Source organism: Pelodiscus sinensis, chromosome 5 (assembly GCF_052426305.1).
Source record: "Pelodiscus sinensis isolate ZL-2025 chromosome 5, ASM5242630v1, whole genome shotgun sequence".
NCBI classification, from domain to species: domain Eukaryota; kingdom Metazoa; phylum Chordata; order Testudines; family Trionychidae; genus Pelodiscus; species Pelodiscus sinensis.
The window spans coordinates 60,253,264-60,272,808 of NC_143056.1; the positions used below are offsets into that span (position 1 = coordinate 60,253,264).

The 19,545-nt window shown below is 43.0% G+C and overlaps 1 long non-coding RNA gene across 1 annotated transcript in view; it reads right to left on the reverse strand.

Annotated features, from left to right (window-relative positions):
• The window catches only part of LOC106732083 (uncharacterized), a 469,210-nt gene that overhangs the window by 251,378 nt on the left and 198,287 nt on the right, over nt 1–19,545 (reverse strand). The window lies entirely within an intron of this gene.

Genomic DNA, 19,545 nt, shown 5'->3' on the forward strand with positions numbered 1-19,545 from the left:
CGGGAGAGCCCAGACGCGCCATGGTCCCGCCGCCCACGTACGCCAGGGCGAGAAAAGCTGCTCCGCGTCTCCCCGGTCGGCTGGGGGGAGGGACCCCAGCAGACCAGGGAGATGCGGAGCAAAGCCGCGGAGGACGCGGGCGGCGGGACCGCCCAGACATGCCGCAGTCCCACCACCTGCGTCCTCCGCGGCTTTGCTCCGCGTCTCCCTGGTCTGCCCGCGGTCCCGACGCCCACGTATTCCGGGGCGAGAAAAGCTGCTCCGCGTCTCTCTGGTCTGCTGGGGGGGGGGATCCCCAGCAGACCAGGGAGACGTGGAGCAAAGCCGCAGAGGACGCGGGCGGTGGGACCGCCCAGACGCGCCGCGGTCCCGCCGCCCGCGTCCTCCACAGTGAGAAAAGCCGCTCCGCGTCTCCCTGGTCTGCTGGGGGTAGCCCCCCAGCAGATCAGGGAGACACGGAGCAAAGCCGCAGAGCATGCGGGCGGCGGGACCGCGGCACGTCTCGGCGGTCCCGCCGCCCGCGTCTCCCTGGTCTGCTGGGGGGGGGGGGGCGCAGCTAGTGTGCGCCCCTCCCCCCCCCCAGCAGACCAGGCTTTTCTCACCGACGCCTGTGGTAGAGTAGCTGGGGCGCTGCCGGATTGGTCCCGCAGCACCATTCCTCGGCGCTACTGGACCAACCCGGCAGCACCCCAGCTGCTCTGCCCCAGGCGTCCTGATTCAGCCGCTGCTGGTCAGTTTCAGCAGCAGCTGAATCAGGACGCCTGGGGCAGAGCAGCTGGGGTGCTGCTGGGTTGGTCCAGTAGCGCCGAGGAGCGGCGCTACTGGACCAACCCGGCAGCACCCCAGCTGCTCTGCCCCAGGCGTCCCCAAGTCAGCCACTGCTGAAACTGACCAGCGGCTGACTACAGGAAGCCCGAGGCAGAGTTGCTCTGCCCCGGGCTTCCTGGAATCAGCCGCTGATCAGTTTCAGCAACAGCTGACTTGGGGACACCTGGGATAGAGCAGCTGGGGTGCTGCCGGGTTGGTCCCCGCAGCGACAAGGTGCGGCACTGCGGGGACCTACCCGGCAGCGCCCCAGCTGCTCTGCCCCAGGCGTCCCCAAGTCAGCCACTGCTGAAACTGATCAGCGGCTGATTCTAGGAAGCCCGGGGCAGAGAAACTCTGCCTCGGGCTTCCTGCAGTCAGCCACTGGTCAGTTTCAGCAGTGGCTGAATCTGGACGCCAGTTCCGACTTACGTATAAATTCAACTTAAGAACAAACCTACAGTCCCTATCTTGTACGTAACCCGGGGACTGCCTGTATATAGATGGTACGTATTAAATCCAATATTATGATTAGTATTAACAATCATTCACTCTACAGTAAAATTCATCTTTTGATAGATTCAAATCCCAATCATATCCCACATCAATTACAAACTTCTCATTATTTTCTTTTATCTTTCACTTATGCATATACAAATTATCCAGAATCATTTTCCATCCTATATTTTCTCCAGTAAGTAACAGTGACCTTTTCTATATTTACTTTGCCAGCTGAATAAATATAATGATAGCACTATTATTACAATTAGCATTTATTTGCACATTTCAATATTCAAAGTGTTTTACAAGTGTTAAATAATTAATCTTACTAAAGAAGTATTTCACCTCTCCAATTAGTGCTTCTATTTGAAAACAAATAATATCTAATTTCTAAAAGGTTCTTCTTGACTTCTTATCTGCTTTGCAATAATATTCAAACAGACTGTGGACTTGTAACTTCAAGAAGAGAACTGTGGAGTTGAAAGCTTATAACTTTCACCAACAGAGGTTGGTTTAATATAAAAATATACCTCACCTACCTTGTCTCTGTGGAGTATTAAGATGGTTGGACTGACCACTGCTGCCCATATGCCATTCAGTTGTACAAACAGAGAAAAGAATGGCTGGAATGAACAGTGAAATCTGTCCTACTCCAAACCGAGACCCAATGTTGCAGTCATAGGGCCATGGCCTATAATTCACACTACTACATAAGTGCTTTGCTAAAGAATGTTTAAAACTATGATTTCAAGGCTGGAAATACCATCCATAGATCTAATCCACTTGTAAAATATATCAATGAAATCAACTTAATAGTGCTTGTGTAAATGAGCAGAGACCATTTCAACAGCATCACAACAAGGACAAACCTCTGCTTTCAGGTCTATATGATACATTTCTATTCTGTAATGTGCTTTCTACAAGAACAAATCTCACACGGACATCAGTGGAAGCTATGTGCATGTAGAAAGAGCACAGCAGAGATTTAATCTGACATGTGGAGCTCAGTGAGGAATTTTGGATTTAATGAAATATTCTTAGGGAACTGACTGAACACTGGTTTTCTAGGTGAGTGGTTCCCACCAATTTCTGCAAACTACAAGTTTTACTACACCAAAACCTCTGACAGTATGAACTGAGTAGGTGGCCTCTTCAATTCAATAGTTGGAATTTTGGGCTATGGCCCTATGATTGCAACTGTGGGGCTTGGTTTGGAGTAAAGCAGGTTTCACAGTAGCCACCATGTCCCTGTTCACACAACTGAATGAGAGCTGGGCAGAAGAGGTCTACTGAGCCCTGACAAAAGCAGATAATTATGAAGAGGTAAATATCTAGAGTACCAGAGATCTTAAAAGACTCACTCATAACAGACTCATATATCTGCAATTGGGAAATATTGGTAAATAGTATTTTAAGTGGCACTATGTCCATATGTAAGATGCTAGATATATAATTCTAAACAATTGCCTTAAAAATAGTTAATTTCCCTATTCTCAAAACAATTTGGTGAATACATTTCTGTGATCTCCACCTCTGTTGCACTTTGCAGACAATATGTGGGTCAATCCATAAGCATTACTCTGATTCAAAAAGGAAATGGGCCTTGGAATTGGACACAGATTATACTCATGCTTATCAATATGGAACAGTGATTAAGCATTTGATACAGAATAGAATGCCGACAATACCAGCCAGGAAAAACTTAAAAAACAATGAATAGTGTAGCAGTACCTTAAAGACTAACAAAACATGTAGATGGTATCGTGAGTTTTTGTGGGCACAACCCACTTCTTCAGATGACTGGAGTATTAAAAGGCCAGATCCAAGAATAAATAAGGGCGGGGTGAAGGAGGGGAAACAAAGAGAGAGAAAAGGAGAAAAAAAGACAGTGAATAGTTTGTTCAAGTTACAAGAGGCTGCTAAGAACAATTAGCACAATTAGCCTCTTGTAACTTGAACAAACTATTCACTGTCTTTTTTCTCCTTTTCTCTCTCTCTCTTCCCTTATTTATTCTTGGATCTGGACTTTTAATACTCCAGTCATCTGAAGAAGTGGATTTTGCTCCACAAATGCTCATGGTATCATCTACATGTTTTGTTAGTTTTTAAAGTGCTACTAGACTATTTGTGGTTTTTTAAGTTTTTCCAGTTATAGACTAACTCGGCTACCGCTGTGAAACTTTTATACCAGACAGATAATTCAAAGTGAAATATTTGTAAAGTCTGCCAGATCTTGGAGGTGACAACTAAATTCTTTCCTGAAAACTTCTTGGGCATTCTTATGTGACATGAGAATATTGATTATTGTGGGACCCAATACCTTCTTCAGCTCTTGGATCTTTTTTCTATTTAACTTTAGATGACAAATGAACTCTTACAGCCAGTTTTGTGCCTTCCGACTATAGGAGAAAATATCTTACCAAGCTACATATAAGAAAGTATGATCTTTGTGTGTGTGTGTGTTTTTAATTGATTTAACAAAGGCTTTAAAATGGTCAGGATGAGAGGCAAGAGCACTTATGACAATTTTATTCTGAATAATCACAAACTCTTGTGATCTTTGACTTGGAAGATTTTAAATGGGGGCATCAGGATGTAATAATCAAAATGAGTTGTGATTGTGTTAATTTTGATACCATATTATGTCTTGACACCATTTCAGAAGATTGCATCCTTCCACAAGACCATCTTTAAAACACAGCTGTCAGGAGTTTAATGGTCACCTGGGAAAAGCCACCCAAGATGTGCCTGAAGTCTGTCTTTAGAGATAATGGAAGTGCCATTAAACTTTCACTTTGAATTATCTGTCTGGTATAAAAGCTTCAGAACGGTAGCTGAGTTAAACTTGGGGAGAAAATCTAATGCTTCTTCAAAGAATTGCCATTCTTACTCACAATTTAGGGTTGGTCTCCAGTGTATAATCTTTTCTGGGCTATGCAATGTCAGAATATTATGTATGGCAATATAGTTTAGATTAGATGAAGTCATGTTTCCATAGAATTTCAAGTTCTAGTTGCATTGACTACCGTTATAGTCAAATCAAAACCCTATACCCTCTTGTGGTTTCTCATATGATACCTAAAGACTTGCTTAAGGAAAATTACCTTCTGTAAGAGACCTACGGTACAATGGAGACATCTGTGATGGCTTTTGCTTCCTTGCAAAATGTGCGGTTTGACAAAAATATAATATTTCTACATGTGAATATAAGGCATTAATTCATACAATTCTCCATTAGCTTAAATGGAAGGGTCTACACTTCGGGTGTTTGTGGAGCAGAATTCTATCTCCATTTATGATTATGAAGTCCAGAATGGTCTCAGCATATAGTATAGTGACAAATGAGCCACTCTAGACAAATCCATCATTCCATTAAGATGCATCTCAGTATATTAGTTTTATTTATATGAAATTTCCTTTTTTTCCCCTTTATGGTAAACTGACTTTGATTTCAAATGTTTACAGGTTGAGAGGATAAATGTCTCTCTTTCCTAATCTACTGCCATGGCAGTTGTGATCACCCATAATGCAGTGCCTGCCAGATTTTAACTACTGCAGATGAGCAATAGACCCAGTGGGTTTGGCTAAGGCACACATTTTTACTAGACTTTTTAGCTAAGAAGGGTTCTATCTGGATGCAGTTGGGCAAAGTTAGGAGAAAATCATCTTATGTCTTGTAGGGGTAAAATGCCATTTCTAATCATGTTTAATAAGAACTTCCACGTTGGTTCAGCTAAGAGTAATATAAATATCTCCTTAAATTACACGCACATTAAGATATCTGTTTTAATGTGGTTATCAGGCTCAGTTAGCCACTGGGGAAGGTGCTATGTTAAACAGTTAGAATCTTTACTGCTATTATTTTACTCAGGAAACCTGGAAGTTTTATAGAAAAAATCTAGTAATTTAGTTTTACAATGGCGATATTATACTGTTACAATAACAAAGAAAAGAATCATAGAACACTAGAACTGGAAAGGACTTCGAGAGGTCATCGAGTCCAGTCCCCTGCCCTCACAGCGGGACTCAGTACCATCTAGACCATCTCTGATAGACCTGCTCTTAAATATCTCCAGAGATGGAGATTCCACAACCTTCCTAGGCAACTTATTCCAGTGTTTAACCACCCTGACAGGAAGTTTTTCCAAAGTCCAACCTAAACCTCTCTTGCTGCAGTTTAAGTGCATTGCTTCTTGTCCTATCCTCAAAGAGAATAATTTTTCTCCCTCCTCCTTGTAACAACCTTTTAGATACCTGAAAGCCACTATCATGTCCCCTCTCGGTCTTCTCCTTTCCAAACTAAACAAGACCAATTCAACTGACTCGTCTATAGTTTCCTGGGTTGTTCTTATTTCCCTTTTTATAGATGGGCATTACATTTGCCCTTTTCCAGTTTTCTGGAATCTCTCTGGTCTTCCATGATTTTTCAAAAATGATAGCTAAAGGCTCAGATATCTTCTCTATCAGCTCCTTGAGTATTCTAAGATGCATTTCATCAGGCCCTGATGCCCTGCAGACATCTAACTTTTCTAAGTGATTTTTAACTTGTTCTTTTTTATTTTATCTTCTAAACCCCTACCCCATTCCCACTAGTATTCACTATGTTAGGCATTCCTTCATCAGACTTCCTGGTGACGGCCGAAACAAAGAAGTTATTAAGCACCTCTGCCATTTCCAAGTTTCCTGTTACTGTTTTGTTTAATTACCACACACATTGCACATTTATTTTACCTTGTAACAACCCTCTTCTCCTTCAAGCAGAACTGAGTTTTAGTTCTGGCACCAAATTTACACAAAGAGTAGGCCTTCTATGAACAGAAAAGCAGTTAATGTGAAAGAATTGCAGAGCCTGCCTTTCTGTGAATGGGCATTAAATAGGCACAGGACACTAGTGTTACTTAAACTTACTACTTGTTTTCAAGGGCCAGGAACAATTTGTCCACTAACACAATAAACCAAACCCATTAGACCTAATCCTGCATCCTTATGCATTAAACTCTCATATAAATATGATTTTTCTTTTTTCTTCCAATCCTTTAATTATTTTATTAGCTTGACATTAAATATATAAGGAATAATTGTATTATTGCACAATAACAGCTATGTGAAGAATGGTTACACATACCTAAGCAATGAAAAAGTGAAAGGAAAGATGCAAATCTTTAACCAAATACCGAGACTATGAGTCAATATGTTCTTGGATGCCTCTAGGTTTACCAGTGTGTGACGGAAATTGCTAAAATTGAGGACAGTGAGGCTACTGCTAGTAAATTATGGCTTAGAATTAAACCAAACTATTTAAACCTTTAATCAGTGAACTGGCAAAAAGGTACGAAGAGAAAGGAATTCCGGAATAAAATGAATGGATTTGAAAAGGGGATTTGTTCTAGTGGTATGACAAAAACAATGTAATATTGTATAGCAAGAATCAAATATTTGAAAGTCCACTTAATGGTTAAGGAGACATGTCTAACTCTTGTTCATGTTACTATTTGGAGAGTTACGCTATGTTTCTCATACTGCAGTTAGATATGTCACAAGTTCATTTTCCAAGTAGCTCTAAAAATATTCAAGTCCCAGACACATTTTCAGAGCAAATTCCAAATTTGACTTCTTTGTTGAAGAAGATACCATAGGACATACGCTGGGATTGTCTCCAAACTGTCTGTGATACCGAGGAGGAGTTCATCTCAGACTCACTGATTCCACAGTAAACAGGCACTAAGAAAGCAGTAGTTATATTTTTGGATACCTCGGTTTTCATCCACCTAACTATTGGTAATGAGTTTAGCAGATTTAAAATCAATTGCTGCTGGAAAGATGTCTATAAACAGGTCAGAATGGAAATATATTCTTGTTGGCTAAACTTCTGCAGCTTTCATTGTAAAAGAGAAAAATATAGGATTACTCATTTATACCAAAAAAGGAAAAGCTACCAAGTCAGGAAACTCTGATCCCAAAATATACTATTTGTTGAATATAATGTGACAAACTACATCATGCCCTTGGTTTCTTTTGAAAAAGCTTGTAAATTTTCACAACATTGGCTAGATTGTTTGATCGAAAGAGAGTAATTTCCAAAGTAGAATGCACGGATTCAGATGTATGAAACCCATTAAACGAGACCTATGCTATTACTGGATGGATTTGTTGAGAGTTTAAGCATAAGCAAAGAGTGCTTAACCTAGATTTAAAATAAATCTTAATAAGGAAAATCTTACTAGTCTCTGACTGCCTAATGAAAGTTAAATTAAAAATGCCAATTTTGTGTATTTTTTTAAAAACGTCAAAAACCCCATCGTTATGCATATGAAAATGTTTAAAAAGTAGAGAAGCATGGTGCTTATAAAACATGCTGGAGGGAGACATAGGATGACATACTCTGCAGTCTAAAATTTCTTGATGTTAGTCAATCTGATTCTTGTCCCAGACATGGAAAAGAAACTGTTCTGAGGTTGCACGTGTCTTCCCCCAAGCCATAAGTGATGTCCGCATTCCCATACTTATTCTTTTAGATCTGTCACTATTTCCTTTGGTATAATTGATTACTTAGAGTTATTGACAAACAGGTCTTACCATGAGTGGAGGGAGATATTTTGAACTGGCTTCACTCTTAATCTGAGAGGACATAGAGAGGATACTTGTCTATTTTCCTCAATGATCTTCCATTCTATCCACCTTGCGGATTTCAAGAAAGAAGTGGTGTGGGGGGTGGGAGGGGAACCGGCCACCGGGAAGCAGGCTGGTGGCTGGCCAGTGGAAGCAGGGTTGGGGGCAGCGGGGCTGTCTGGTGGAGATCAGGGTGGGCAGGCGCATGGCCGGCGGAAGCAGGGATGGATGAGGGACATCGGGAGGAGGAGAACTGGAGAACCAGCCTCCGGAAGCAGGGTTGGATGAGGGCAGTGGGCTGGCCAGGGAACCGGACAGAGGAGGCTGGCCGGGGGAGATCGTGAGGAGGAAGACAGGAGAACCAGCTGCCGAAAGCAGGGCTGAACGGGGGCAGTGGGGCTGGCCAGGGGAGATCAGGAGGAGAAGCAGGCGGGGGGAAGAAAATCAACTGGAGAGAAGGAGGACTGACCTGGGCACATGGAGACCCGGGCACACGAATTAGTCTAGCTCAGGGGATTCCATTTTGCTCACCCTTCCTACCCTCCCTTGAGTAGTTATGAACTGCCTGGCTGGTAGACACACTCATGAAGTGTGAGCACCTCTACCAGCCAGGCAGCTATGGACTGATACACCTAATAATAATAAAACTTACCTAATTAGAAAATACCAGACATTTTATATGTCCGGTATTTTCTCAATTTGTTTCCCGGACAGAGCCCTCAAATACCAGACTGTCCGGTACAAAACTGGACACCTGGCAACCCTATCCCTCCTTGCAGCCTCCCTCCCAGCCAGATACCCTACCCACAATCTGCTCCTGCTCCCACCTCCTGGAGTGCCCATGTAGTGCTGGGTCCCCCAAACCCTGGCCCAAGCTGGGCAGAGGATATAGCCGAGTGAAACACTGAAAATTTATTCATTTTTCATTCTTTTTTTTAATACGTGTTTATATTTTGGGGCTGTAAAAAACAGTATGCAGTGGCAGAAGTCACCTGTAGAATGTAGCTTGTCTCAAAACTGGTATATCCAGTATTACTGGGTAGAGACTGGCCAGGATTCCTATGCCTCATGAGGGAATGGGAACAGGGGGAGCCAAGGATTGCCCTACCTTCAGAAGGGGAGTAGCCCTCAGGGGAGACAGCCCGGAGCCCAGCTGCTGCCCCAGACGTGGAGCCTGGGGTGTGAGGAGGTCGGAGCCGGAGGAGACTTCCTTCTAGAACAAATGGAGGACCCCACCTTGAAGAATGCCTGGGAACAGGTCTAAACCCCCACAGACGACAGCTCAGGAGGGACAGAACGAAAGACAACCCCCAGGTTTGAGGTAAGAATGGATAGACTTTATAGAGTGAAAGGGCGCCTGGGGAAATGGGGGGAACTGAGCCAACTCCTCATACCTCGCAGCTTCTGAAGACAGGTCTTGGACCTAGCCCACACCAACCCCTGGGCCGGACATTTGAGGTGGGAGAAAATGCTCCAGCGAGTAACACAATGGTTTTTTTGGCCGGGGATACATCAGGAAGTCAAGGACTTCTGTGATTCCTGCCCCAAATGCCAGAGGACAGGCACGGGGAACGTTTCCCGGTCACTGTTAATGACTCTGCCAGTAGTGAGGGTCCCTTTTGAGAGGGTGGCGTTAGACTTGGTGGGACCCCTAGAGAGGTCTCGACGGGGTAACCTATACATCCTAGTCCTCATTGACTATACCACATGGTACGCCGAGGCCGTTCCATTAAGAAACACCCCGCGGCCAACTTGGCAACTGAACTGGTCAAAATCTTTGCCCGCATAGGGCTCCCACGCAAGTTACTGACAGACCAGGGAACAAATGTCTCGGCTAAATTAATGGCTGAGCTTTGTTGCCTCTTACAAATTCAGGCTCTTAGAACTTCTGTGTATCACCCTCAAACAGACAGACGCATAGAACTCTTTAATAAGACACTGAAAGGAATGATTAGACGATTTGTGGAACTTGACCCCTGGGATTGGGACCTTTTACACCCAGCCCTTCTCTTTGCTATAAGGGAAGTGCCACAGGCCTCAACAGGATTTTCCCCATTTGAGCTTTTATATGGGTGCCCACCCCGGGACATACAAGATCTCTTAAGAGAAACCTGGGAAAAACAGGATTCCCAGGTAAAAGGTACGATCCCTTATATCCTAGAGTTAAGACACAAGTTAAAAACGATTGGGGAGATAGTGAGGGAAAACCTAGTACGGGCCCAAGAAAAACAGGCCCAATATTACAATCAGGGGGCGAAACCCCATACATTTCAACCCGGTGATCAAGTACTTTTGCTGTTGCCCTCCTTGGATTCCAAACTTCTCGCCAAATGGCAAGGGCCTTTTGAGGTTATCTGTCAAGTGGGACCAGTAGACTATGAAGTGCTACTCACAGGAAAACGCAAACATACATATATCATGTTAATCTACTAAAGAAATGGACTGCCTGGGAGGCGATGATGATCACTTTGCAGGCGCCAGACCCAGAGCTAGGACAATGGGGAGGAGAAGGGGAAGTCAACTCCAAAGTGACCTTGGGGGAGGACCTCACTGAGCGGCAGAAGGAGGAAATAGAAACCCTACTCAGAGCTTTCCCCAGGTTCTTGTCAGCCCAGCTGGGGAAGACACCTCTAATGTACCATCACATCCGGACACCACCCAGACAAAAAGTTTGAGATGCATTACGCCTGTTATCCCGAAAATTGTGGGAACCAGTATGGGACGAAGTGAATTGGATGCTAAAAATGGGGGTGATCAAAGAGTCCCAGAGCGAATGGAGTAGCCCCATAGTCTTGGTCCCCAAGCCAGATGGGTCCCTGAGATTTTGCATAGACTTTTGGAAGATTAATGCTATATCTCGTTCTGATGCCTACCCCGTGCCAAGAGTCGACAAATTATTAGAAAGGCTGGGGGAGGCCCAGTATATCTCCACACTCGACCTCACGAAAGGGTACTGGCAGATACCCCTGATGCCAACATCTCAAGAGAAAACAGCATTTGCCACCTCTTCCAGGCTGTACCACTCTGTGACGATGCCCTTTAGATTGAATGGGGCCGCAGCAACGTTCCAGCATTTAATGGACAAGGTGCTGTGTAAACATCAAACCTACGCCACGGCATACATTGACGACGTTGTTTATAGCAGATCATGGACTGAACACCTAGAACATCTAAAAGCAGTCCTCATGGCTCTGGAAGAGGCAAAATTAACCGCCAATCCCTGTAAGTGTTTCTTGGGGCACAGGGAGGTGGAATACCTGGGGTATGTGGTGGGGAGAGGTAAATTGAAACCCCAAGTCAACAAGGTAGAGGCATTGCGATCCTACAAGGCTCCTACCACAAAGAAACAGGTATGGCAGTTTTTAAGGTTAGCCGGATACTACCGGAGATTTATCCCCAAATTCGCCACTCTGGTGGCCCCACTAACGGAACTGACCAGAAACATGATGCCCCAGATAATCCAGTGGACCGACCAATGCGAAAGGGCCTTTTGGACATTAAAAGTAAAGCTGACACAAGCTCCGGTGCTAACCCAACCGGACTATACCAAGACTTTTATAGTACAAACGAATGACTCCAACGTGGGGCTCGGGGCCATATTGTCTTAGGAATCAGAAGAGGCAGAACACCCCATTTTATATTTAAGTCGCAAGTTATTACCAAGAGAAAGATGGTATGTCACCACAGAGAAGGAGGCATTAGCCATCAAGTGGGCAATAGAAGCCCTGCGATATTACATTTGGGGGAGTAACTTTCAGTTAGTGACGGACCATGCCCCCCTAAGGTGGCTACAGTCAATGAAAGACACAAACACGCATATAATTAGATGGTATTTAGCTCTGCAGCCGTATAAATTTGAGGTCTTGCATAGGCCAGGAGTAGCTCACACAAATGTGGACTATTTTTCAAGGCACTGGCCCGAAGAAGAATCACAGGAGCAGAACTCTAATCAAAAGGGGGAGGTGTGTGATGGGGGTCCGGACCCCCGCACTATCCAAGCCTCGGGAACGGCCTGGGAAGGGGGTGTGCCACCGCCCTGGCAGCCCTGCAGCACATGCATGAGGGCCATACCTGGGTGTAAATCCTCAGTGGGGGAAAGTAAAAGGAGGGGGGGACCGGGACCAACCCCAACCCCCTCCTCACCGAGCAGAGGAGCAACTGGAGAGTGGAGCCCCGTCGTGCCATGTCCGGAGCCGGCCACTGAGCCAGAGCGCAGGCGCAGAGACACAGGGAGAGGGAGGCAGGAGTAGGTGTTAGACCCTGCACGGGAGACCCAGCAGGGAAGAGTACGGCAGTGAAAAAGTCAGAGGCATGTGTGGGGTGGACGCCGGTTGTGGGGGCGGATGCACATAAGTGGAGGAGGAAGCAGATAAGGGGGGAGAGAAGGGCAACAAAGGGGGAGGCAGATGGGCTCCCGCTTCGTAACGTTCACTTCCCAGGGAAACCCCCGTGGAAGTCCCAGAGCAGGAAACTCTGGAGACTAGGGTAAGACAGACGGAGCTGAATGGGGGGGCGAAGCCGAGGACCTGCAGCTGGGAATGCCTGGGGTCCAGAGACCTTGAAACACCGTGGGACTGAGAACCAGAATGGGGGAAAACCTAAAACTTGAAGAGGACGGCAAGGAAAGAGAGGGGGACAGGAGTTTGGGGTGCCCCAGACTTGGATTAAAAGTCGCCTTCCCTCACACCCTCTCAGTCTTCTCTTTTCTAAACTAAACAAGCCCAATTCATTCAGTCTTCCCTCATAGGTCATGTTTTCTAGACCTTTAATCATTCTTGTTGCTCTTCTGTAGACCTTCTCCAATTTCTCCACATCTTTCTTGAAATGTGCCCAGAACTGGACACAATACTCCGATTGACTCCTAATTAGCACAGAGTAGAGCAGAAGAATGACTTCTCATGTCTTGCTCACAACACTCCTGTTAATGCATCCCAGAATCATGTTTGCTTTTTTTGCATCAGTGTTAAGCAGTACTCCTTTCTAGACAGTTGCTTCCCATTCTTTGTGTGTGAAACTGATTGTTCCTTCCTAAGTGTTGTACTTTGCATTTTTCTTTATTAAACTTTATCCTGTTTACCTCAGACCATTTCTCTAGTTTGTCCAGATCATTTTGAATTTTGACCCCATCTTCCAAAGTACTTGTAAACCTCCCAGCTTAGTATCTCCTGCAAACTTAATAATCATACTTTCTATGCCATCATATAAATCATTGATGAACATATTAAACAGAACCGGTCGTCCCAAAACTGACCGCCCCACCACCTTACCCTCAGGGCATCCTTTATTCCTCCCGACCCAGAACTAGAACCCACAATCCCGTCCTTCCCCGGCAAGCGCCCTATCCCCTAGGCCACAGGAAAAACCGTGTTACGTACTTGTTATGCCCTTCCACTGTGATTTTGAACATGATTGTAACAATACTCTCTGGCTATGTCTACACTGGCAGCTTCTTGCATAAGAACTTTTTTGCAGAAGAGTTTTTGTGCAAAAACTCTTCCACATGAGAGCATCTACACTGCCATGTGCTTTTGCACAGGAGCATCCATGACAGTGTAGACGTTCTCTTCTGCAAGAAAGCTCTGATGACCATTTTAACATAGGGGCTTCTTGTGAAAGAAATTCATGTTGCCTGTCTACATTGGCCTCTTGTGGAAGAGCTCTTGCGCAAGAGGGCTTATTCCTGGTGGGGAGAGGAATAACTCTTCCAGAAGAAGCCCTGTTTTACAACACTGTACTGTAAATTTACTTCTGGAAGAACATTTGTGCAGTGTAGACAGCTGGCAAGTTTTTGCAGAGGAACGGCTGTTCTTCCACAAGAAGCTGCCAGTGTAGACGTAGCCCAAGAGAATGGTTATCCAGCCAGTTATGCACTCACCTTATACAGGGCCGGCTCTAGGTCTTTTGCCGCCCCAAGCAAAAAAATTTTTGGCCATTCCCCTCCCCCTTTTTTTGTTGGCAGCAACCTGGACTGGAGCAGGGGCAGCTCTAGCCATCCTGGTGCGGAGGGAGAGGGTGTTCTGCTTGCCATGCTTGACCAGGGCCGCAGAATCTGAATGGGAAGCAACTGTCTAGGAAGAGCTTGGCCTGAGACCAGGATAGGCCCCAAATGACCCAGAGCACCAAGCTGGAGCCCGGACGCCTGAGTTCTGGCCCTGCCGCCGGCTGGCCTGGGGCACGTCGCTTCCCTTCTGCCTCAGTTTCCCCTTCAGGAGCCCTGCGCGGCCAAGCATGGTGACAGGGTGGGGAGGGGCGGAAGGGATGGACTCCCTGGCCACCCCCTATGGTTATCCACCCGTGCACCACAACCCCTCACAGGGCCCCGGGCCCTTCCTGCTCCTATTCCCTATGCAGGGCCCCATCAGGTCTATGACGTGGCACCAGCTGGCCCATCAGCGTGCACAGTGGGGCACATGCAGGTCCTGGCCCTGCGGGAAAGAGACTCGGCAGCGCCACCTGTGGAAGGGTGATGCTATGGGGCACCTGTCTTGGTGCTGGGACCCCCCACATAGCGGAGGGGTGTGTGGAAGGGGCTGCTGCTGGCAGGTGACCATGGGTGGGGGGGCAGAATGGGGGTGGCACAATACACACAAGTATGGCTGGAATGCCACCCCTGGAAATGTGCCGCCCCAAGCACATGCTTCCTTTGCTCATGCCTATGTTGTATTTCCCTAGTTTATTGATAAGAAGATCATGCGAGACTGTGTCAAATACCTTACTAAAGTCTAGGTATACCACGTCCACTGCTTTTCCCTTATCCACAAGGCTTGATAGCCTATCAAAGAAAGCTATCAGATTGGTTTGAAATGTTTTTTCTTTACAAATCCATGCTGGCTGTTTCCTATCACCTTAATATCTTCCAGATGTTTACAGATGAACTCCTTAATTACTTGCTCCTTTATCTTCTCTGGCACAGAAGTTTATAGTTTCCTGGGTTGTTCTTATTTCCCTGTTTATAAATGGGCATTAAATTTGCCCTTTTCCAGTCTTTTGGAATCTCTCCTGACTTCTATGATTTTTCAAATACCTCAGATACCTCCTCTATCAGATCGTTGAGTATTCTAGGATGCATTTCTTCAGGTCCTGGTGCTTGCAGACATCTAATTTTTCTAAGTAACGTTAACTTGTTTTTTATTTTAACTTCTAAACCTACCCTACATCCACTATGCTAGGCATCCTGTCACCATCAAACTCCTTGGTGAAAACCGAAACAAAGAAGTCATTAAGCACCTCTGCTATTTCCAAGTTTTCCATTATTGTGACTCTCTCTTCACTGAGCAATGGTCCTACCATGTCCTTGGTCTTCCTCTTGCTTCTAATATATTTGTAGAATAGCTTCTTGTTGTCCTTTATATAAAAATCTGTCTAGGGTTAGGGTATCTATCCTCCTAATATGAAAGCACCATTTCTATCTGTAGAAAAGGCATAGCACTGCAAACAGCAATAACAGCTCTACAAATATGGCCTTAGCTAACCCCAATTTGGATAGATATCTTTATGCCCTTTCGTCTCTCCTTTGAGATTCCCTAGAAGATTTTTACAGATGGCCAAATTTGATGGCAACTTTTTAAATTTGGGTACTTGTTCAATTTGAAATATGTTGACTCTGTGTCAAGTCATTTCACTTGGGCATACTAACAGCTGTCAAGTAGCAATAAATTGAATTTCTAAATAACCTGAACTAGGTTCAAGCCAGTAGCCTTCTTTGCTATTTGTTGCTTTCAGTCACTTACACTGTATTGACTGAGGTATGTGTTTTGTGAAACTCATGTTTTCCATCTAAGCTATTGAAATAGCACAGCAGGAGGTAGAGAGGCTGTACATATTTGTGGGAGTTTAATTATTTTCACATGATGGTATTTTGCAGGTTTCTTCTTCTCACCAGGTTTTAATTTGTTCCCTATCCAGCTATAACACAAGAGGTACAAACTCCAGATAGGCTCAAGCACTGTAGCATTTTTTTTTTTTAGTTTTGCTAATATTTGCCAATTATTTTGTTAATTTCCTGCTAAAACTCAGCCCCTGCAGCTGCATTTATTGGTAAAGAAAGAAATGCAGGTATAAGACATCTGATCAGATTTTTTTTAGCGTAATTAGTGAATCTGATACCTGTGAGAAGCAGGTCTTGTCAGTTGTAACTGCAGGTGGCTTGCTACTGTGATATTTACACTATCAGCAGATCTCTAATATTACTGTAGGGTTTTTTTTTGTTTTTTTTTTTGTGAAGAAAAGGAATAGAGTCCTATATTAGACAAAGGAAATGGAGGTTAAGAGGCCAGTGAAGTCTAAAGGTAATAAATATCTATCGTGTTTCTAAATCAGACTGCCATCTGTAGCTATGAAGAGACAAAAATCTTCAGTTGCCTCTTTATTATAGAGGCACTATTCATGCTGACATAAAGCTATGTCCAAGTTTTCATTGAAAAGCCCCTTAGAGAGGTTAACTCTAAATAAATTAGTTTCAGAATAAAACAAATGATATGACTTCTCTCTGAACCCTTTTAAAAATATATAATGTACAAAATTTTGAGTAGCTTTTAGTGAAGAATGAAAGATCTGTTTTGGCAGGTTTAGATGCTTTTTAATTATTCCATTTGAACTTTAAATAGCTTTTTAATTATATCTCAGAGTATTAGCTCAAGTGTACACTAATCACTTCAAGCAAGCTGACCTTTCATTAGAAATGGTTGATTCAAAATATGCTAATTACCAATTTTCATACTAGTTTTTAAATAATAAATTTCATATTCTATAACTATTACAATGCTAATCCATAAAATTCAATGGCATTTTTATCAGTGGAATGGCTCCATAAAAGTAAGATGTCATACGAGCAATATGAGTTAGTATGAATTTGACCTATAGCATAGGCAAAACATATTTGAAATCTGGCTAGTACACAATACCACTATTAATGTGTACTGACAATCATTCCCTGTCACGTTTTGTGAGTCATTTTGGTGATAGTATCTATCCACAAAGAATAATATGCAAACTTAGCATAACACCACATAAAGAAAAATATTTAAGTTCTTTTCTCAATATTCAAACAAAATACCAGTTCCAAATACTTCACTTTTATCAAAAAGTGTTGCATTTTTGTTTAGGTGGCTTTTTTGTTTGTTTTGATTTTTACATTTCTCAGTACCTATTCAAAATATTATAATGGCTCTGGATCAAATTATGTGACTGTGTATTTATATTCAAAATTGTTATCCAGCACCCTTAAATAAGTGTTCTGTTTTTATTACCACCTGTCAGGTATTAAGTAGAATAAACAGGCCACACTTTATATGAAGAGTATTTTTACAAACAGATGTTATAAGCATGTTACAGACATGGTTAGTTATAAATAATTATAAGCCATGCACAGAGATGATCTTTTAATCTGTTGTGCTCTAAAATAATATTTAAAATTGATTAATCTTTTGCTAACCTTTTATAAACTATAAATAGGCCCTTCATACAAAGTGTGACCTACAAAGGTCTCAGCTTAGTGTACATCTGAGAAAGAAGGGTGCTCTGTTGTTTTATGGTATCTTTGTGCTTCCATAACCTAGGGCAGCTCAGCACTGAGGGCATATCTACGCTGGGGAGTTATTTCGAAATAGCAAGATGAGTGTCCACACTATCAAGCCTGTTATTTTGAAATAACGGGCCTGTTATTTTGAAATAGTAATTCCTGCTTGTGAAGAGGAATAAGCTTATTTCAAAATAATTATTTCGAGAGTTATTATTTCCAAATAACCTGGTAGTGTAGATATAGGTGAGCAGGCTCCCCAAAGTTTTACTAGCTGCCTTATGAGCCTTCACAGCAACTAGCAATCAGTATGGTATGAGGGTGTTCCGATTGCCCCACCTACACCAGCCACTGGATGGAAGTGGGGCAGACCGTCACTATAATGATTTATATGCTGCACAATGTTCCTTCTACATCAGAAGAAATTCCCCTAGTGGATGGGTAGTCCGGCATTGGGACAACTTTGCTTCAGCAGCATGGTGTAGCTGGCCTGAGAGTGGTCATGTACCTGATTCTGGTTTTTTACTGAGTCTTTGTAGGTCATGCTCTCATAATCTCAAACATTTTCATTTGGATCTTCTCTAGTTTATAGAATTGCGGAATATAGTCAAACATTTTCCACAGGTATTTTCTTGAATTTAAAAATTAATTTGCTTAGCCATCCTTATGCTCAATTTAGAATCATTTTCTCTGAACTGTAAATATTTCAATATAGTGTATGCAAATCTCATGAGGCCATCTGAATGCTTTCAGCATCTGACATATGTGCTGTGACTCCAGCTGAACTTAGTGGGAGTAGAGTGAATTCCATATCTAGCTGCCGACAACTTAGTATAATCGGGCCCAAAGTTCCAAACAGCATTTTAAGATGATATTAAAATAGTATTAAGATAATCTTTAATCAATGTACTGATGGCAGTTCAATGCAATTTAGATAGATAGATAGATAGATAGATAGATAGATAGATAGATAGATAGATAGATAGATAGATAGATAGATAGATCGATCCTTAATGTAATTCTCCTTTATTAACAGAGATGCCATCTGAACCTGAATGTGAATACTTGACATACAGTGTCATGGAGGTAAAAGATATTCAGGATTTTACAAGTAGCATGTTTTGGCAATGATGAAGACAAAAACTCCTACTCTACTACATGGAACTTTCAGAAAACATGTAGAATCTTACATAATCAAGGTTGCGTGCCATCCAGTCATGAGAAAATAATTCATATTTATAACCCTAGGCTATTACAGATTCTTGGATAATATATAATTCTGCCAGACAAAACCAAAAAAGACATTAGACTGTTCTATGAAATATGGTATTCACATGCAATCTGAAGCCATATAACCTCAAGGTACGATCTTGTCTAATCTCAAACTAATTGCATCTGAGTTGCATTAATACTTGGAAAGAAGACCTCTAAGCGATACTCACATACTCCTTGAGGAGGTTAATTATTCAATAGGTGGCATTCTTCCCTTTAATATCTAATACATTCCTTATCATGGTGCCAACAGAATCTGTTCTTCTGGTTGGGATACTTTGGGTGAGATATTAACGCCAATGCCCTCCTTACACTTAATAATTATTACAGATTCCAATGTTATGGTACGTCTGCAGGGGGAGTAAAAATAGAGATGTTAGCCCAGTCTCATGAGCATTCTATTTAATTTCATGTTAATTGTGGTTTACCAATCTAAAGCCTCCTCACAGTTTTAACTAGTGATTATTATTCTGCATGTCTTCTAAATGGTTCTCCCAAGGTCTGCACTGTATTGTGGAATTCCACCATAGCTGCATGTCATTGGTGTTGAAGCTATTCCAGTCTATATTGTTAATAAAACACTTTTGGAGGAAAACAATTCTAAAGAGAAAAAGGAAAGTTAATAACATAAAAATCCTCTGTTTTATTTCTTGTATTTATGCTTTTCAATATTTAAAGCTAACTTGCTATTTCTCAGGTCACTCACAGCTAAAATTAGCAAGCTGACATGTAAATAGTTGCAAGAGTCAATTTTTTGTCTTCCTTCCTCATGATCTATCAATAGAAAGAACAGAAATATGACAAAATACCATCTCTCTAACCTCTTTATATCTTCCATTAGC